We start from the raw sequence: 21,950 nt of genomic DNA, 5'->3' as shown, positions 1-21,950 counted from the left end.
TTTCCTCTTTACTCCTCTCCCAAGTTTGGGTGGGTGACGCAGCACCCGTGCTGTCTGGTTCTCCTTCATCGGGGCACATCCTTGTTCTCTGTGGACTCTTCTTATGGAAGGCAGGGAAGGGAGAAGTTGCCATATTCGATATATATTCCAGACAAGACAGATCCTCAGGCAGTCAGGTTATTTTCTAGGGTTCCTTTTTGCTTTCTTCCCCCCAATCTTCAGCATCTGTGTGTTTGCCCATGGAGCCCGTCTGTCCTCCTCTCCACAGGAATGTTACTGATGTCTCTGTGGTCAGCAGGGGTCTGTTTCCTCAGTCTCCAAGTTGGTTCATTCTAAGGCTCGCTCCCGTGGCCTTTCCATTCCTGCTGTAGTTCCTCAGACACGTCTAGCTGTGCGGTCCCATCTCTGCATGAACACAGGATAACAAGGGTGACTGTTTGGAAACTGAGAGTCCAAAAACAATGTACTCAAATTTGGCTTCTTCTGTAATTACACCGAGGTAGACTCCTGACCACCTCCATTTTAATGTTTATTTATTTTTTGAAGGAGAGACAGAGCGCGAGCAGGGGAGGGGCAGAGAGAGAGGGAGACACAGAATCCGAAGCAGGCTCCAGGCTCTGAGCTGTCAGCACAGAGCCCGATGCGGGGCTCGAACTCATGAACTGTGAGATCGTGACCTGAGCCGAAGTCGGACGTCCAACCGACTGAGCCACCCAGGCATCCCCCTGACCACTTCCATTTTAATCTGTATATTCTCACACACGTATGAGCTGCCCCCACCCCTCTTCATATGAAGATGCTGTCATTTATGGAGTCTTGGCCAAAAGGAATCACATATTCTTTCACGGGATTCATTCCTGAGTTCTCCCTCACTCCCCCTTTCAGCAGGAGTACATCCTTTGGCAGTGGAGAAAAAAGCTACCATCAAGTGACATAAAGTTTTATAGCTGCATTTTGAAGCAATGTTAAGATCTTTGTATAAATAATGCACACTCGATAAAAGTAAAATTCTCTATTATATTGACTCAGTTATTCTTTGGCAGTTTTGCCAAACAAAAAAATTTTGAACATTTGAGGACCATAAACTCTGGCTAACTATCCGTGATTTTGATGAACAGTGGCCATATTCTGGTTAAATGTAAAAGTTCAATCAGCTATTAAGGACCTTGGAGAAATCTCTCCAAAAAGAGTCAACAGTTCCTGAAATGTTAACTGCACGCTCGTTGTTTATGTGTTTTGGGCTGTTGCCTTTCATAAGAAACGTTGAATGGTGGGTATCATTCAAGTGTTCTTTGGAAACAGCTTCAGGAAGATGTCATTTCAAGGGAAAAATTCTGAAAACTTTAGGAAATAGCATTTTGAAAATTGTTACTGCTTATATATTTTGGAATATTACAATCAGCATTTTTTGCAGTGTATTTTAATAGTCATTGCAGAGGATCTTTTTGTTTGTTTGTTTTTTAACGTTTATTCATTTTTGAGAGACAGAGCATGAGTGGGGAAGGGGCAGAGAGAGGGAGACACAGAATCCAAAACAGGCTCCGAGCTCTGAACTGTCAGCACAGAGCCCGACGTGGGGCTGGAACTCACGGACTGTGAGATCATGAATTGAGCCAAAGTCAGACGCTCAACCGACTGAGTCACCCAGGTGCCCCTTGTTTGTTTTGTTTGTTTGTTTGTCTGTTTGTTTAACTGAGCCATTTATTTGGATTTGATGCAAAATGAACAGAAACATGTGGCTATGCTGCCCTGAATATGGAAACCAGAAACAGAAAAAGAATGTGTGGGTCAGCGGGATGAAGCGGGCTGTGACATGCCAGCCCGTAAGTGTAGTGTCTCCATGAATGTGAACTTGGAGTTCACTGGGGGGATGCAGCAAGCCAGACCCTCAGAAGGCCTGGAATTTCAGATCAAGGGAGTGCTCTTGACCTGAGTCTGGAAGGTAAGGCGAGCACTTACTCAGTGAACAGTGAGCTGGTGAGGTCAGAGCAAGTTGGAATAGGGAAGAGAGGTGTGGCTGTGGGAAGCAGTCCACGCAAAGGCCCTGGGGCTTGCGAAGCTTCTTCCCTTCAGAAACAGCAGTTGTAAGATAGAGTAGGGGTGCGGACGGTGTATCGGCATGGATGTGAGAAAACAAAAAAGAAATTTGGTCACATGAGCACTTTAGAAACGACTGCTTCACAAAACTTGCTAGCTTCTTGATTATCCTGCCATTCTCAGTGGAGGGAAAAGGCCGTAGCATGTTACTATGAATTTAACACACCCACTGTTTTGAAGAGGAGACCTGGTGACCCAGGCATCAGGCCGGGCCCCCCCAAGCTCATCTGACCTACACTTTCCGGGTTTCGCGTCACCATGGCATATGGAAAGAAAGACATTTTTACCGGCGAAAATTAGTGTGTAGAGAAACAGACGTTTCCTCAGCTGCCTGGGCACAAGTGATGTCGTCCTGCATTTTCTGAGGGCGTGTTCTTGTTTCAGCAGCGTCCAGAAGAGGAAAGTGAATGTCATCTCATTTATTTTCCCCAACATAATCAGGACTTGCTTGTCACCACTTCTGTCGTGGGGGTTAAGCTCGCATCGAATGGCCCCACCAGACGTAGCCAATGCGCACCGTTACTCGCCATGTGTGACGGTTAGGGAGTTGAGCTAAATTATTACTGGCGCTTGTGTGAAGAAAGGGCTTGCTGAGGAAGTTAGTGTCAGAGACGAGGACAAGGGTGCTAGCCTGCCTCCGGAGGACAGTGTTTCTGATCAGATGGACCCCAGGGTTTTCCGAACTGCTGTGATATGTCCTTCGTCATTGATGAAAGACATTTTGCCCTAAGCCCTTTAAAAAAATAAAAAATGGATATCGGATGGTTTGGACAGACAGACCAGCATCCAATCAGGAAGTTTCTGCTCCTCCAAGATACATTCGTGTTTTCTTAGTTCCCTGTCTGCCAAGAAAAGAAGTTGATATTTTATTCTGCAGGCACACATTTTGTCTTTTACGGTAAAAAAAAAAAAAAAAAAGAAAGAGTTTTGGACAACAACGACAACAACAAAAAATGTGTATATTAAATTAAATATTATTTAATTAATTATTTAATTACTTAATTACTTTAATTATGTAATTATTTAATTATTTAATTAAATAAATATTATTTAATATACACATTAAATGTGTATATTAAAAATTATCCTGGGGGCGCCTGGGTGGCTCAGCTGGTTAAGTGTCTGACTCTTGGTTTCGGCTCAGGTCACTATCTCACAGTTTGGGTGTTCGATATATATATATCATCCTGAAAAAGAGCTGTATAGAAGTTTCAGAGGAAATAGATTTATTTCACCTTTCCTAACTACAAGTACTTAAAATTACCCACAAATGGTTCCAGGCTTACATACATTCAGAGAATGTAGGATTTGATTGACTGTCTAATAGAACTTTAAGATTTGCTTGTTATTTTACTATATATTTTCACATTCTATATTTTCCCCCCTCGGGGAAGGCCTTGTGGCATTGGACCCACCATCCCAAAATGGTGGTGTTAAAGAAAATGTAACTCATTATTTGACTTATTAATTTAAATGAAAAAAACATTAAAACGCTGCCCCACGGGGAAAATTCTTGCTATCCTTCTCTGTCTTTTAATGTTATTAGAGCCAAGTTCCCTTCATCTGACTATCTTCAATATTTACTGAGAAGTATAAATCAGCACTTATTTAAGGCCTTAAGAATTTAGATGTTTGAAAGCTGGTGATGTGTCTTTGCCCCGAGGTGTCCTTCCCGAGGCCGAGCGGGTCCACAAGAAGGCATCAGGAGGGTCATAGCATGCGGGTTAGGTCGGCCCTTAGGCCACGGCCTGCCTTGCGGGTAACTTGGCTTTGATGTTATCCCTGGCGCAGATTTGCAGACACATTAACCACTGGCCAACCGTGATTTTACTCTATCAAATTTTAAAATCTGGGTTAAATTCCAGAAGCTCATGTTTATTTTAATTTCCTTATACAAACGAGTTCAGTAAGCACCGCGTTCCCCTACCGCCTCCCCTGCTCCCCTGAGTGTGTGGGCTATTTTGTGAGCTCGTACAACATCACAAAGCCATTTGTTTTCTGCCTCCTTAGTACTGAGGTGGAAGGCACCCAGGAAAACCCTGAGCGCCGACATAATTTGTGGAAAAGGCCAGGCAGGTTAACCAGCATCTTGTGGGAGCACAGGCACGGGGACAGGGGAGTGAGCCATGCAGATCCGACAGGGCAGGCTGGGGACAATCGTGGCCACCGCCATGGAGTGACCTCTGGGAATCAGAATAAATCCAGATGTTGTAAACACTTTTTACTATTTGCTGACTTTTCACTACTGGTCGTCACTGAACTTCATATTCAATGCAGAGATCATAAATTTCCAGCATCATTAGTGCTGGCGAGCTTCGAAGATTCATGCTTCGCATTTTTGGTGCTCAGGACAGCAGGTTGTCAGCTGACGTCACTTGAGGCACCGGATGGTTTTTTAGGTGCCTCCATTTTTCTAACATGCGCTATCTTTTTTTTTTTTAATGCTTTCTGGCTTTATTAAGTCTGGGTCCAAGATGATTTATCATCTGCATCACGGTACATGATTTGGTATTTTCCCTACCGTGAGATGCTGGTGTGGCAGCGTTCTCTTTCTGATTCATTCTTTCAAGATACGAAATACTCTCAGATGAGTCCTTTCTTGAAAGATTTATGTCTAATTGGAATGAAATAAATATTATGTGTAGCTTAAAAAAAAAAAAAAGGCCACTTAGTGAACAGAGTGAATAGCTTACATGCTGATGATTTATTCTGTCTAGCTCTCCCGGGTAGAATGTAGGCTCAGAAGGGTAGCCTGTTATGTTCACTGATGAGTCACAAGGATCTAGAAAAGTGTGTGGCACTTTGGTAAGTGCCATTACATATTTGTTCAATGAGTGGCTCTCAAATAGCATCTTGTTTTATATTAAGAATGTGGTTGGGGGTCGCCTGGGTGGCCCGGTCGGTTGGGCATCTGACTTCAGCTCAGGTCATGATCTGAAGGTTCTTGGGTTTAAGCCCCGTGTCGGGCTCTGTGCCGACAGCTCGGAGCCTGGAGCCTGCTTCAGATCCTGTGTCTCCCTCTCTCTCTGCCCCACCCCTGCTCACGCTCTGTCTCTGTCTCTCTCAAAGATAAATAAACATTAAAAAAAAAAAAAAAGAAAACGTGGTTGGGGCGCCTGAGTGGCACAGTCACTTAAGCGTCCGACTCTTGATTTCAGCTCAGGTCATGATCTCACGGTTTGTGAGTTCAAGCCCCACATTGGGCTTTGTGCTGACAGTGCAGAGTCTGCTTGGGATTCTCTTTCTCCCCCTCTCTCTGCCTCTCCCCTGCTCTGGCACATGCATTGCTTTCTCTCAAAATAAATAAACTGTAAAAAAAAAAAAAAAAAAGAGTGTGGCACAACAGTCTTATTTTTACTTAACAGATACTTGTATAGCCCATGCCTTGTGCCAGCCATTATTTTAAGGACTTTATATACCATAATCCATATGATTATTTAACTTAATATTATTTACATTTTAATCAACATGTATTGGCTCTGTATATCATTTTTAAAATTATCTCTTCATATGTGTGTGGATTACCTATTACCTTATTTCTTTATCTAGTTGAATATTGCCAATAGCTCTTAAAATGGTCAGTTTTCATAACTGATAACATTGTAGCGTTTTGCTCTTTAGTACTATATATGTATAAATGTGCATGTGTATATATACATTTTCATTTCATATGGCTGATAGAATTCCAGTCCACAAAGCATGGACAAATCCCGTATCTATGATGCCTACAGATATCGGCAGTGAATATTTAGATGTTACATCCAAAGATAGCCTTGTTTGTATAGGATGTGACCACATTGATCAAACCTAATGGCAACCTGTGTGATTGTGGCATCATTGATCTCACACAAGAAAGTACACTTCTGTGTACAAGTACTCCGTCTAAATCTGAAAAGCGCTCCTTCTGGAGATTGAAGGTCGGGTCCACGATGCATTACATAACATCTGAAGGGAATATGTTTCAGGAGGTGGCTGCTTTCAATAATGTTTATAGCGACGCAAGAGGTGATTTTAAATGACCCTTCCGTTCAGAATGCATTTGCTACTCTTCATTTACTTGTAGTGTATGTGTTTTCATTCTTAGGAAACTTGTAGAATATTTGTTTAGTTCGACTGCTAAAGAAAAAAGAATTACAAGTGACAAATGTTCCACTGCTTTCCACCCTGGGGTGTGCTATTTAGAAGTACCCGCATGAGATGCCTTCATCTTGCCAACGGTCGTCCTATGGCAGTGTGTATCACAGTCACTCTGAGGAATTGGAAGTGCATGGACCGGCCCTCAGCCCAGCCACTTGGCAGTTTGCACCCTGCATGCAGGACGGGTCTTCCTGGACCCCTTGGCTGTCCCCGTGCTGTATGTGCTAGATTGTTCTCCTGGCCCGGGTATCTGTCGAGGCGGTCATGCTCCCGGTTCTCCCTATCCAACTGCTTCCCTCCCGCCAGACTGGGAGCTCCCAGACACTTCAGCAGTGTCCTTACATCCTCTGACTCAGATGATTAATGATGATTAAGGATCTCTATTAGCCATTAATGAGTAATTCATTTATTTAGTAACTTTACCAGTACACCCAGAAGTTTTCAAGTCATGGAAAAACTGACCTCTTAATACACAGTCTGTATTTCTTCTAAAGCAAAGTGCTGTTTAAAATAAATGGAATTAGGGGCACCTGGGTGGCTCAGTCCGCCGAGCATCAAACTTCGGCTCAGGTCACGATCTCGGGGTTCGTGAGTTCAAGCCCCGCATCGGGTTTGCTGCTGTCGGTGCAGAGCCCACTTTGAATCCTCTGTTCCCCTCTCTCTCTCTGCCCCTCCCCTGCTTGTGCACTCCCCCTCTCTCTCTCCCTCCCTCTCTCTCTCTCAAAAATAAATTTGATTAGCAAACTGATAACCAGCATCAAAACAAATCACTATTTTTCAGATACTGAACCCCCAGAGAGGTAGGTGGGTCGTGAGAATAATTACTTGCTAAGGAACAAAGGCTGAGATCATTGGAAATCTAAAAGGACACTCACACTGTTAAGAAACAGCCTGGCGTACTGTTTTCCCCTCTAAGAATCTGTTTGGTAAACAGGTGCTAGTCCCAGGAAGCAGAGTACTTGTTTACGGAGGTCAAGTGTCCAAACGGCCTTACTCCACAGCCTGCCTTTACTACTGGTTGACCTCTCTTCTCTGCTTTGCATTTTTTTTTTTCCATTCGATACCAACCCCTTTGCAAACGCCTGGTTTCTTCTACAGGTGTTTAGGGAGCTATATATAAATAAGCCTCGCCGATCGGAGGGATGTGATACAGCTGATTTAATCATGTCTGTGCTTTAGCAGGGCCATTTTTCCTTCTACTTTCTGTCCCTTTTAATTTGCGACACTTCCGGGTTGAGTCCCTATGATAAAGGCGCACCTGCCTGGGCAGACAGGGCTCCGCACACGTGTAGAACAGAGTGACTTCACGCTGAAGACGGGCGCCGGGTTCCTGACGGCGCTCGCTCCTGCAGGTGAACTGCGATGGAGGGGTTCTCCGTCGTCTGGGGATGCACTGGGGGTGAGCGCTTGAGCCTGCTGAAGCCCCTCCTGGGTGTTTATGTGCACAGCAAAGCCACAAAGAGGACGCCGTACAAAAATGGTTGTGGACGGCATTTTGCACCTCGTAACTATGCCACAGTGGGTATTATGGATCTCAGTTTCGATGTTACTTTCCTTACCCAGTAGAAACTTACCTCTTTCCTCCACACCTTCAACAGGAAATCTATATAGTGTGTCGTTATTGCAAACGTGAAACAAACCGAGAGAGCCGTTTCTGTCTTTTCTTTCTGTCTAGTCCCCTAAGCGATTAATGACGGGTGCCTTTGTGGTGTCTGCCTTTGCCCCACGCCCCCCATTTTTATCTCCTGCCCTGTGCGGTCCCAGGCAAAAGGAATAACGTGAATGGCTGTGATGCCAGGGGTAAATTTTTATCTGGATTTCCTTATGGAGGAGTGGGTGTTTCTGGAATTCCCTCACCCGTAACCCCGGATGCTGCGGTCTTGGTGGGGCTACTGGCAGGGGACTGGCTTTCCTTCGTCAGCCTCCCCACCTGCCACATCTAGGTCAGCTAGGAAGCCTCGCTCCTTGCCTCTGCTTCTCCTTCTCATTTATCTGGGCAGAAGCCCTCACTGCTTCTCAGATGTCCTTCTCCTTGGTGGGTGTCTTCTAAAGCCTCGGCTGCTGCTTTTGCAAATAATACAAATAATTACAGAAGTAATGAGCAATTCCCCAGTAAACCCAGAGACCCCATGACTGAAGAGTATTTTCACAAAAGAGAATCTGTAAGGTCTAGAAAGTGAGCCTTTTGGCGGGGGGTGATATTCTAGGCAGAATGAGGACACATATTTGCGTGCAAAATATTTATTTAAAATCTCAGGGGCGCCTGGGTGGCTCAGTCGGTTGAGCGTCTGACTTCGGCTCAGGTCGCGATCTCGCGGTCCGTGAGTTCGAGCCCCGCGTCGGGCTCTGGGCTGATGGCTCAGAGCCTGGAGCCTGTTTCCGATTCTGTGTCTCCCTCTCTCTCTGCCCCTCCCCCGTTCATGCTCTGTCTCTCTCTGTCTCAAAAATAAATAAATGTTAAAAAAAATTAAAAAGCTCAAATACTATTCATTAACTCTTTTACTTTATTTGTATAACCTATATTTTACTCTTTTACTACATGTACTACTTACTACTTTACTATGTTTATATAACTGGTTATAGTAAAAAAAAAAAATCACACCTTTTCAGTTCATCCTGGCTTTTTTTTCATTTCATCATTTGAGGTTCAAATAACCTTTATCGACCACTTCCCTCCTAAAGAGGCTTATTTATTTAGACATAAAATATCCCAGCCTATCAGTTGTATATGACACCATATTCTCACTTCCAATGAATACACAGGGATATTTAAAATTTCAGTATTTATTTTGGTGGTAGCTAAAATTACATTAAATTTGTTCTGTCTTAATATTTTGATTAGCATTTTATATTACAATCTTAAGGTTATTGCATATAAGCGGACTTTGATGTTTATTATATGAGATACTGTATATAAGTATTTGATAGCATTAACATTTTTCTCTTCACAAAGTTGATCTGATTTTGGAATGCTTGGAGAATTTAGAATATGTATTAGGTCAACTAATAGGGTTGTAAAATTTGTAATTATAAAGAGGGATTTTTTATTTATTTTTTTAAAGAGGGATTCTTTTTTTGACTTCAGGAAGGTTATAGGAGAAAAAAATTGGAGTCTTTCTAGAGGCCAACAATAGTGTTATGAAAATTGTGTTTGAGTTATATATATATATATATATATATATATATATATATATCCATCCATGTATTCAAGTTAAGTGATTTTATTTTCCAAACTTGTTTTATTCAGGTACTGAATCAGAAAAGTCTTCTTTTTTCAAGTTTATTGATTTATTTTGACACAGAGCAAAAAAGAGAGAGAGAGAGAGAGCAGAGGCGGGGCAGAGAGAGAGGGAGAGAGAAAATCCCAAGCAGCCTCCATACTGTCAGTACAGAGCCCGATGTGGGGCTGGATCCTGCAAACCACGGGATCATGACCCGCCTGAGCCAAAATCAAGAGTCAGATGTTTAACCAACTGACCCACTCAGGCTGCCCCCCAAAAGCACACTTTTAACTAGTTGTATATGAGAAATTGAATTTCTAAACTATTTTTAAGCAGTTGGGCATGCATACCATCTAATGCATAAAACTAAATCAAAGTGTATAAGAATAATTTCATCTTTTTTGGATATAGTCTAGTCGTCTAAGTTTGCAAAGGAGACACAGATAGGCACCTACATGCATATTGATAGGATATTCTTTGTGTGCTGTTAAAGGTAGTTCTCAATGAAATTTTGATGTCTCTTTGTACTTTTATGGATTTAAGGAGAAATCCCAGAGCTCAGGGTACAAAATAGACATACATTCTGTACATTACAATGCATTTAAACACATCCTTTCCAAACAGTGGCCACTCTGGATAAATAGATGGTGATGAAGCTTCTGTTTTCGTTATTATAAGTTCAGGCGAGGGTAAATGTCACCTTAGATCTTCAGGGAAGGACACCTCACAAGACGCCCAAACATTTACTTTGCATACACGTAAATTAACATTTGCTGAGCTTACTGGTGTCACTACTCTCAGATCCATTCATTACGTAGTTAATCGGATAAGTATCCCGATCTGTGTTTTATAGTCTGGTAAGAAAATCGGTGATATACATCCAAAATTCTAGCACACGGTAGGGAATGATGTGTTAGTTCCATACGAGTGGAATTCTCAGAAATGTTAGATAATTGTATTAGGGCATAGACTCAACTAAGAAGGCAAAAAGTCTCCAAAGTACGTGCCACAAGCTAGAAAGAAGCTGGCTTCTCTCTCGTGTAACAACTTAGGGGGCAGAAGGCATTGGGCTTGGGCAGATGGCCTGTTCATGTGTGGTTCAATCAGGTGGCCTTCCTGCATTTCAGTGCTTATCTGCACGGTCACTGATAGCTCGCTGCAACACGGGACAAGAGAAGGACCCTCTTCTCATTGACTCGCAGGCTGCCGACTCACTACTGTGCCCTCCCGTGGGATGAGGGTAAGGGGGCCCTCTGGGGTCTCTTCCATAAGGGCACTGGTCTTAAGATTTATTCATATTTTTGAACGTGAGATAACAGAAAATGAATAGGTACGTGTTGAATTTCTCTATCTTCAGATTATCTTCCCTCATAATGATAGTAACTAATTTCAAGCCCAGTCAATAATTCACTGAGCCCATTAGTAAAAAGTGATTGATGATTTTAATAAAAAATTAGGGCCTGAAATGTACCATTTCACCATCTAATCTAAGCCCCCAGATATTATTTACAAGCCCTCGCACTTCCCTTATGCTGCAGATGACAAGTTATTTGAATTCAACTTGCACTTCTATAAGGTGGTGATGAGCGAAATATTTATCAAGTTGATGGCAAAGATCCTCCTTACCGATTCTGGGCTGTGAGACTGTCTGAATTGTCTTCCTATGGAGACCCTTTCCGTATCTCTACCTCATTGAAATACGTGATCTATGTAGAGAGAAAGGCTGGATTTGGTGTTTTCTGGCCAGCTCCCTCAGATTTGGAGAAGCCCATTAAACAGCGGTTTGTTTCTCACTGTGCCCCCAATCGTGGTGCCAGATGACCAGTCTTGCAGTAAGCACACTCTTCGTTATAATACACTGTGGATCCCTGATATCTCATAGCACATAGATCTTCAGCAGTTACGTTACATACAAAGAACATGCATGTGAACGTAACCGGAAAAGGCCCTGAGCATACCGTGTGCTCAGTAAATGTCAGTGCCACTGCCCAGTCTTGTTCCAAGTGGCAGTCTGCACTATGTCTGACACACCCCTTGCCCAGGTGTCCCCATACTTACCTGGCTCCCCCACACCTGTGACGTTCTACCCCACTGTAGCCAGCATTCGTGTCTCTTTGACTTGACCACTGTTCATCTTCTCTGTAGATTGTTTTTATAAACTGGTCTTTGCTGCTGCAGAAGAATGCTGTTCCCCGTCTCATCAGACTCTCCTTGCTCTGCATGCCGACCCACAACGTCACATTGCACTTAGTACTTCGGAGAAAACCGAGAGCACTCGCTTGCAACACCAGACTACTGTTTGTGTCTCTTGTCTCTGGTCCTTCAGAGTTGCATTTTGTGCTAGGTCGCGGACAATGGGGCATCTGCTTTATATTTTTAGAGTGCTTTCGATTCTGCCACGGCATTTTTCAACCTTGCAGCTTCATTTAACTAAATTATGCCATGGGATTTAATCAGCCCTCCAGGAGCATGCCAAAATTTAAAGAAATGACCTCATCGGACTTTACTTGGCCTTATCTTTCTCGACCCTTCAGAACTTAGGCTTTGCCAGACCTTGGAAGGAATGCACAAAGTGTGCCATTGTGCCCACCAGCCTTCCTACTTAGGAAGCCGAAGCTCACAGTGCAGGTTTGCAGCAAACTTCTGGTGCTCTCTTCTCTCCGTGTCTCTTTCCTTTTTTCCCTGGTTCTCCCTTTCACGAATGCTGCCCTAACTCAGGGCAGTTCACTTCAAAACCAAGGAAGAGAAAGAACTTCTAACATCGTACAGGGCTGAGTTTCCAGCTTCCCCATACTTTTAACTTCAGGCCATGTTACTTCCTCCCTGCTGATCCGTGGCCTGCCTCTCTTTTTCCAAACAGGCAAGTCCTAATCACTGACGTGAATGTCGATCAATTCAAGATGTATGTACAAGCAGCTTTGTGTTTATTCTTGGAGTACTAGAAGTTCTATCTGAGTTGTAGGACCTTTCCTAAAAAGTTAATAGGCATTTCAGATAAAGACTCTGAATCCCACTTCTTAGGAAATCAGAATTTCCCACCCGAGGCCAATTTGAGCATTTACTCATTCAATAATGAAATCATTTATCCAATATGTAGTTTATGGAGTCTCCACTGTATGTTAAGTGTTATTTTAGGTACTGTGGACGGAAAGGTGAATCACAGAGCTAGGCCTTCTGCTCTCATTCTGCTAGTTTAGAGTAGCAACAGTAACTGGAAGAAATTAAACCGTGAAAGGGTACAGAAGAGTAGAAGGCAAGGATGGAGTTATTGTAGGTAAACTGACCAGAAGAGACTTCTGCAAAATGATGGCAGCTGACCTGAACCACGAACAGTAGGAAAACTCATGTAAATGTCTAGGTTGAGGGGGCTGATACAAGCAGTTTAATATAGACTGCAAAGTCACAGATGAGGGAAAGGGCTTTGTGTCATCTAGGAGAACCATAGAGAAAGGCCTATGGGACTGACGCGTGATGAATCTTTTAGGGGCTACAGTCAGAGAAGTATTGAGGGGCTAGACTACACTGGGCATTACGGTCCCTGGTAAGGGGTTTGGGATTTATTCCAGTGCTCTAGAATATACTGGAATGTATTCAGTAGGGGAGTGCCACACCTGACTAGTGTCCTAGAAAGTCCCCTTTTTGCCATGCTGAAAATGGACGGTAAAGTACACAGGCATAGGCACAATTAGAATATCAAAGAGGACTAGAAAAAGTAAGGTGCAGCGGATTTAAGGTTAGAGCCATAGAGGTGGAGAGAAGGGGTGGGACTTTGACAATGAGCGGCATCTACAAGACTGAAATCAAAGGGGACCCTCTGAAGGCGCTGGACTCTGGCTGAGAAGTTGCTTGTGTTTTCTGCTCACTGGGGTCTGGGCTAACAGTTCTTAATTTTGTTTTTTTAATGTTTACTTATTTTTGAGAGAGAGAGAGTGTGAGCAGGGGAGGGGCAGAGAGAGGGAGACAGAGAATCCGAAGCAGGTTCCAGGCTCTGAGCTGTCAGCACAGCACAGCTGTCGACCCCGGGCTCGAACTCACAAACTGTGAGATCACGACCTGAGAACTGTGAGATCATGCCCTGAGCCGAAGTTGGACGCTTAACCAATTGAGCCACTCAGGCACTCCTACGGTTGTTAAGCCAGCACGCGCATACACTGGAAATGAGAATTGAGTAAGTGGATGGCGAGCGTGGGGACAAGGTCCTCCCTGCTGGAGTGGGAGTTTACAGATCAGCAAGGGAGGAGGCTGGGATGAAATAAAGACCACAGGTCAGCAGGCCACCTGCACATCAGATGTAAACTGAGAGACGATTATGAGGGATGCAGGCTTCCCTGATGTCATCAGGGGGGTAGAACCCACGTCTACAGTGCAGCTGTTTCCATATTGAAAGCACTCATTAAGGTGGACCCCAGTTTCCTGTGGGTGACAACTCCACAGAGCTGAGTCAAACCAGTCAGGATGGTTTCAGGGATGAGAAAGGGGCGTGGGGTCTGAATCAGACAAGGGGGACTTAGAAAGGAGCCTCCATCTTGGATTTTGCCCTTCTACTTCCTCATCTTGATTACCTGCCCCTCGGTCGTCCAGGAATTCGGGGAAACAGCCCCTTGTGTACCGTGTATACCATTTAATTACTGCTAGCTGACGTCCTTCTCAGCCCAATAATTACATTTAAATAATTACACTTATACATGATATATACAAAATGATTTAAAAACCATATAGAATTAACCTTTACATTATATATTAATTTTATCCTTACAGTGTTTTTTTTTTTTTTTTTTGTGATGACAGAATTGCAGTAAAACTTGGGTTTCTGAGCATAATTCATTCCAGAAACACACTGGTCACCCAAAGCATTCGTAGAGCCGAGGGAATTTCAAGCACCATTGGCTTACTTGTGATCACGTGACATTCGGTGTTGCCTGCTACCCGTACTGCAAGACATCACTCGTTTATCAAGTTAAAATGTATTAGAAATGTTTGCTGGGCGTATGGAACACTCGCAGAACAAGTTACTCAGAATCCAAGGCTTTGCTGTATTTAGAATCAACAATAGGTGTTCAGAAGTTGGAAGAAGTTGAAGTCTGATATATATCAGACTTCATATATATCAGACTTTGCATATAAATAATATCTATTGTATATATATATATATATATATATATATATAATCTGTTATTTGGATATAGTATGTGACAGACAAATATGATTTACCTGTTGCAAAAGATGCTTTTTAATAAAGCTTGAGCTATTAATATGAATTCAATCATGAAAAAAGCTTTTAGGTTCAAATTAATATGAAAATCATAAATTAGTAATATACCAACGCCTGCTAAGCTGAAACTGTTTATATCCATAACTTTAATTTAAGACTATTTTTAGAAGGTAACTGCCAGCACATAAAAGAAAAATTAAATCGGGTTAGACTGAGTGACAGCCAAGAATTCATCAATTAGAAATAACATATGATGCCACATGACTTTATAAATTGTTAAGCCCCTTTTATTATTTTCCATACAAATACGTGTTAAAATTAGAAGTGATTTTAAAGTTTAATCTTCACAAAACCCAAATTTTCTACCCGAATAAAATTGTAGAACCCTTGTTTTAAATTAGGTTCATTTTCTTAAATAGGAATTTAGTATACTTGATTTGAATTACTCCAATGTATATATTTGGTATGCAATTTATAAGAAGTGTGTGTGTTTATATGACATAAGTATAGCCATAAAGGTGTTCATTTAAGAAAATAAAAAGGCTAAAAGTAATGTCCAGAGCCAGAAAGGGAAAGTGGCTGATGAAGTAAGCTATCTCTTGTAATGTCTGAAAATCACCTCCGTGTACGTCGTCTAGTCCTTGTATTTTATAGGTCACTTGTGTTCTCATGTTTTATTTTAGTCTTTGGATCTTATGGCTATTGCTTTGAGTGGTGGTTTATCTCCTTAATGTTATTTCTGCTCTCATCTTCTTCCTACGGGTAGCTTGCCTTTTTTCGAAGTCACCGCTAATAGCACGCATATTACTGAGTTTGCTTCGGAAAAGTTGTCTCCTCTACCTTTGAACCCTTACTGGCACTGCTTCCTGTGGTCGCTTGCTCTCCTTCAGGCTCAGCTGGCTCGTCACCTGTTCCGCTCAGGGCTTCCACTGGGCGTCAGGAGCTTTGTCAGATTCCTCCTAGCCAGTTCCCTCCCACCTGCTGTCACCGCTTTCCATTGATTAGCACTAACTCAGCACTGGTCTAAATTATAGTGTCCTTGAAACATTTCATCCGCTCATATCACACACACATGATAGTCTTCTCATCTGCCTCCCTCTGCAAGGATAACCTTCCTTTCATAATGTCGGGAAAAAGTAAGAGACCTCCTCCCTCTGTGTTTTTGGGGTGGTGGGTGCTACAGCTGGTTGGCCACCGTCTCTGCTCCTCTGAGCTGGGCCCCAGTGCTCTTGTGTCATTCCACGTCCACGCCCAGGGTGGCAGTAACGAAGGGCATCACGCAGAAGAAGGACACGCTACCTTTCTTCCCATCGCCTTCTTTGTTATCTGTAAACTATCCCTTGAAGGATTTTCCTCGCAGCTTTTCTTATAAACCCGAAGGTAGTTTAGATATAGCATAGGAAATTAAAAAACAGAAAACACCTTAATGAACTTGATGTTAAAGATGGGTAGTTTCAGATCCCATGGTGAAATTTTTAAGAATAGAATTAAACTTTCATGGGGGGGGGGAGGTCTGGTAGCTGGAATCTCTTGCCTGAGACCCGCTCCAGAAATTGGTCCCTGCCTAAGTTCCCACCTTGTGTCGGGTGACACCTGTCCAGGGAACAGCCACATCCGACACGGGGCTGTGCTGCCGAAAAGGCCGTAATTTGAGAGACCAGCTCAGCCCTAGAGCCTCGCGTGGGACCGGCTGAGGCCTCTGTCAAGACCGCACGACATACACTTCATGTCTCTCTCTGCCCAGTCCGGCTTCCTGCCCTCCCCCACAGGTGCACCCTGCAGGCCCCACCAGGTCACCTGCTGTGCTCCAAGCTCTATGTCAGCAGCCTCTCCCAGGGAACCAGGCCATAGTTCTGCCCACTTACCTGGAGAAATACATGAGACCTAGATGGAGTCATGTTTCCGGGGACTCGGCTCATCAGTGGCAGGATCACAGGGAAAAAGGAAGCTGGCTGATCCCGGCCACTCTCTTGCCCCCTCTGGAGGGGGTCACTGGCCGCACAGATGAGCCTCTATAATTCTATCAAGTCGAGTCTCTTTTGTGGTCAAGAACCCTGGACCTAGAGTTTGGAATAGAAGAAAGTTGGGTGGGTTTTTCTGTGGCTTGTCTTAAGACCATACCCTACTAAGGAAACGATAAATAAGAAACACGTTCTGTTTAATCTTTACGTTTTGCATTAATGTTCGAAGACGCTCCCTCAGATTTTCCCCTTGGTATTCACATTTTTCAATTTGTGGGAAGAAGTGTTGAGAAAGACATCAGAACTTAGATGCCTTTGAAATACTGGCAGCTGCGCAAAATCCTCAACTTTTACAATGGGAGAGTCACCTGCCTATCCTCGTGTGTGTCACTATTAAGATGAACACGGAAATAGGATATCGCAAAGGGAGACACAACGGGCAAGACAGAACAAGGACCCAGTTTCTGGATCTCCAGCTTGTTAAATCAAGAGTTAGATACTTAACCGACTGAGCCACCCAGGTGCCCCTGGTCACACCTTGTTTACAGATAAGGTTGGGTTTAGCGATGCCTCTCTGGGAGAGTTGTGAGGATTAGCGGCAGCATATGAGGCATCTGATTGCTGACATGATGCCTAGCAGTGGTCACCATTATTATTTTTCTTTTTTTTTTTTATATATGAAATTTATTGACAAATTGGTTTCCATACAACACCCAGTGCTCATCCCAAAAGGTGCCCTCCTCAATACCCATCACCCATCCTCCCCTCCCTCCCACCCCCCATCAACCCTCAGTTTGTTCTCAGTTTTTAACAGTCTCTTATGCTTTGGCTCTCTCCCACTCTAACCTCTTTTATTTCTTTTTTTTTCCTTCCCCTCCCCCATGGGTTCCTGTTAAGTTTCTCAGGATCCACATAAGAGTGAAACCATATGGTATCTGTCTTTCTCTGTATGGCTTATTTCACTTAGCATCACACTCTCCACTTCCATCCACGTTGCTACAAAAGGCCATATTTCATTTTTTCTCATTGCCACATAGTATTCCATTGTGTATATATACCACAATTTCTTTATCCATTCATCAGTTGATGGACATTTAGGCTCTTTCCATAATTTGGCTATTGTTGAGAGTGCTGCTATGAACATTGGCAATACTACCCAAAGCTATCTACACATTCAATGCAATCCCAACCATTATTATTTTTCATAATTAAATCTGTAATTGGAAATCCTGAAATAAATGTGCACCATCACCTACAGACCGCCACTGGTAAGCCGGTGAAATGCGTCCAGGCTTCCATAACTCCCGTGTGACCAGCCTGCGTTAGTTCCGCCTTTTCTTGATGTCCACCCAGCGGCCCCTGTAGACCATCCGCACGAGCGAGTGCTTTCCAGAACCTCTGCCGCCAAAGCGTTTCCTGTCTCCACGCTTCGTGTTTGGCCTGTTTGCAGCTCCTTTCCAGAAGTCTACTGGAGATGGAGGCAGACACAGAGAGGGACACGGACAGGGAGATAGATGCTTTTCCTCCTTTACGATGCTTCTTTGGTTCAGACATTCACAGATCCTGCTTCCTCTCTCAGAATTTGGTATGAGCTTCCTCGCGGGTTCTGAAGCCACTCGAGTCCTCATGTGCTACCTCCCAGACTGCGAGCCACCTCGCAGTGGGGTTTGTGGCCTGAGCACATTTGGGGCCTCATCGCTAATAACAACAACTTGGGACGCAGTGAGGACTGCTTGGAGGAGGGGGCATGGAATATATCGACATTGGTAACAACACTATTGAGGGATAATGCCTACTTTTGTCTTCAGTGTTTATTTCTTTGGGTTCATTGGTTTTTTCCTTTTCAGGCTACTCATGCTGGAGACCTAAAGAGATTTGTTCTCGATCTTTCTTCTTTTAGGTTATAAATGTTGTATGCTATAAATTTCCATCTGAGCATAGTTTTTGATGCACCCTAAACACCATGCTTTTTTACCATGTCAGTCTAGCTCAAATATTTTCAAATATCCCTTATTTTATTATAAGGTGATGGATAGGGCTGTTCAAGCCTGCTATCTCTTGATTTTCTGTAGACTGGTTCTTTCAGTTGCAAGACTAGTGTGGAAATCTCCAACTGTAATTGGGGGGTTATCCATTTGTTTTCTTGTAGTTCTTTTTTTAATGTGTATTAGTTTTTGAGAAAGAGAGAGGGAGTGTGAGCAGGTAGGTGAAGAGAGAGAGAGGGAGACAGAGGATCTGAAGCAGGCTCTGTGCTGACAGCAGACAATGCGGGGCTCGAACTCAGGAACCGCAAGATCATGACCTGAGCCAAAGATGGGTTCGAAACCAGCTGAGCCACCCACGCGCCCCTCTTGCAGTTCTATCAGTATTTACACCATGTGTTTTGAAGCTTTCTTATTAAGCTCACACATTCTTAGGATTATTATGTTCACACTTCTGTCATTATGAAATAAGCTTCTTCGTCCCTTCTTTGCATTAAAACTGTTGTGTGTACTATTAACATAGCAACTTGAGCATTTTTAAAAATTTTTTTTCTCAATGTTTATTTTTGAGAGGGAGAGAGAGAAAGAAAAAGAGGGACAGAGTGAGAGGAGGGGAGGGGCAGAGAGAGAGGGAGACACAGAATCCGAAGCAGGCTCCAGGCTCCCAGCTGTCAGCACAGAGCCCGATGCGGGGCTCGAACTGACGAACCGTGAGATCGTGACCTGAGCCGAAATCAGGTGCTTAACTGACTGAGCTACCCAGGCACCCCAGCAACTTGAGTATGTTTTTAATTAACGTTACTGTTCTTTCGGTCATGTTCCCCAACACTTTGCTTCGATCTGCTTGTGTATTTGTATTCCGAGTGTGTGTCTTGAAGTCAGGGTGCCTTTGGTTTTATTCTTTAATCCAATGTCACCATCTCTACCTGCCTTGCCTATGTCTAGTTAACATGTCCAATCTTTACTTACTTGCGCACATGGGATACAGTTAATATACCAGTTTTAATATCACCTACTAATGGAACCCTCTGTGTCGTTTCTGGCTAATTTTTGTTTCCTCATTATGAATTGTATTTCCTTGCTTTCTTGCAAGCTTGGTAATTCTTGGTTGGACAACAGACCTGGTGAATCTTATTTTGGTGGCTGTGGCCTATTTTTGTATTCTCAAAAACATTCTTGAGCTTACTTCTTGAATGCAGCTGCGTTTCTTGTAACTGGTCCTTACAGAGATTGCTTTTGAAGGCTGGATGAAGGCTGAGGCAAGTCGAGAGTCTGGGGTGACAATTTTAAGTAGATGGTCACTCACCTACGGTCTCTGCAGATTGGGTCCTGCAGGTGCAGTGACCGCGACAGGCAGTGCTGGATGCCTCACTAGCCTCTCCCTCCTCTGAGCTTGTGCTCATAAGATTTCTAATAAGGGTCATGCAGCACTTTCCTCCACAATGATCTTTTTCTCCACTACTGACCTTCTAGCCTTCTCAGAACTCTGTTTTCTGTCCACTGAGCGATGAAGTTTCTGCTCTGACCCTGGAAGAGGCAGTCTTCTAAGCCCCGGGAAAATTATGAGCACTCTTGTCTATGATTTTTCAGTAACACTTTCACTAGCCTTGGGTAGTGTCCCTGACATAAACAGGTCAGTACTCACCTCGGACGGACGCAACAGGGCCCTCTGTGGGTCTGTGGGGTCCTCCCTCTGTGTCGTGACTTTTAGTTTCCTTGACTCCCCCTCCCCCACCTCTGTCCTCATTCATGGAGACTGCTGGCCCAACCTGGGTCCTCCTGCCCCGTGCCTTGGGCCCACAACTCTCTCCAGACGGTAAGTCTGGAGAAATTGTAGACACTCTGTCATTTATTTCCCGTCTCTCAGGGATCATGTCCCAGCACAGCATGATGTCCAATGCTTTGAGAGCCCTTTTATTTTTTCATAGATATTGACTTTTTTTTTTTTTAATTTAACTGGATTAAGACAGGAAGGGAAATCCAACCCTTGATACACCACCCTGGCCAAGTGAGGAAATGCTCTAGTGAGTTTTTAATCCTTATTTACTTGAATTACCAAATGAGCCATGACCAAGAACAAATTTGGAGCTGTTTACTAGAATCGATCTAATTCAATGTGTTCACCACACCTCATGGTATTTAATGTGACATTTAACCTCTGGAAAGGACGGCGTCATCCTCATTGCGTGAATATCATGTGTTAGAGCACCATCAGAGTGGTATTTGACACAGGGATGAGTTCTTTCTGAGCAGTTTTTGAGTGGTTTCTAGTTTCCTTGCTCTTGAAGCCAACATCTAAGAGGACTTGTGGTCGTATTTGTTTACATTTCCTTTGCAGATGTTAGGACTACCTTCACCTTAGCTTTACATAAATATTCAGACACTTGCAACTGTTTGAACATCCATTTATTGATTATAAACTTCACTTTTGGGAAGAAGAAAGAAAAATGGCCATAAAAATAATTTACAAGTTGGGGCATCTAGGTAGCTCAGTGGGTCAAGCACCAACTCTTGATTTTGGGTCAGGTCACAATCTTACAGTTGGTGGGATCGAGTCCCACACTGCACCCTGCACTGGCAGTGTAGAGCCTACTTGGGATTCTCTCTCCCTGTCTCTCTCTCTCTCTCTCTCTCTCTCTCTCTCTCTCTGCCCCCCCCACCTTTCAAAAATGAATAAATATTAATTTTTTTTAAAAATGATTTACAAGTTAATGATCATGTCCCTAATGTACCATGTGGCTTGAGTATATGCACAGTTACCTGATAATGTATGCATCATTTCCTCTTTGAAAATTCCAGGACAATTGAAAAGTACATCTTGTGTTGTTCTTTATTGCTATGCTCTTTTCGTATGTCAATCACTTACAATGACTTTTCAACCTTCGATATTACCAGGCATCCATTTTTCCATGACTGTTTCTAAGCTTGACTACTGGGCTCTCTGCGTGGTCTGACTCTTAACTTTGGGTCATTTTTCTTTTGAGTTGAACGACTGTTTGCCTGACTCCCTAATTTCGGGCATTAGTCTACAGGATTTAACTCTGAACTCCTAGCCTCTTTTCCTTCAGCTCCTTCCACTGCTGTTCTTCCAGTCAGAAGAAACTTAGCAGTATTTGTAGTCCTTTTCTTGTGGACTCTAGGGTATGCAAATAGACACACTGCACAGATTTAAAACAAAAAGTGCTGGGGCATCCAACTTCAGCTCAAGTCATGATCTCACGGTTTGTGAGTTCAGGCCCCCCATCGGGCTCTGTGCTGACAGCTCGGAGTCTGGAGCCTGCTTCGGATTCTGTCTCTCCCTCTTTCTGCCCCTTCCCTGTTCACACTCTGTCTCCCTTTC

At 43.4% G+C, this 21,950-nt stretch overlaps 1 non-coding gene across 1 annotated transcript; it reads left to right on the top strand.

The window, feature by feature from the left end:
• The first annotated feature begins 8,495 nt into the window (after nucleotides 1-8,495).
• On the top strand, nucleotides 8,496-8,580 carry TRNAR-UCG. Its single transcript has one exon. It is a non-coding gene; the product is annotated as a tRNA-Arg (tRNA).
• The last annotated feature ends 13,370 nt before the right edge of the window (nucleotides 8,581-21,950 follow it).

This window comes from Lynx canadensis, chromosome B1 (assembly GCF_007474595.2).
Source record: "Lynx canadensis isolate LIC74 chromosome B1, mLynCan4.pri.v2, whole genome shotgun sequence".
Classification (NCBI taxonomy): Eukaryota; Metazoa; Chordata; class Mammalia; order Carnivora; family Felidae; genus Lynx; species Lynx canadensis.
This window is presented reverse-complemented; position numbering and strand designations above follow the sequence as displayed.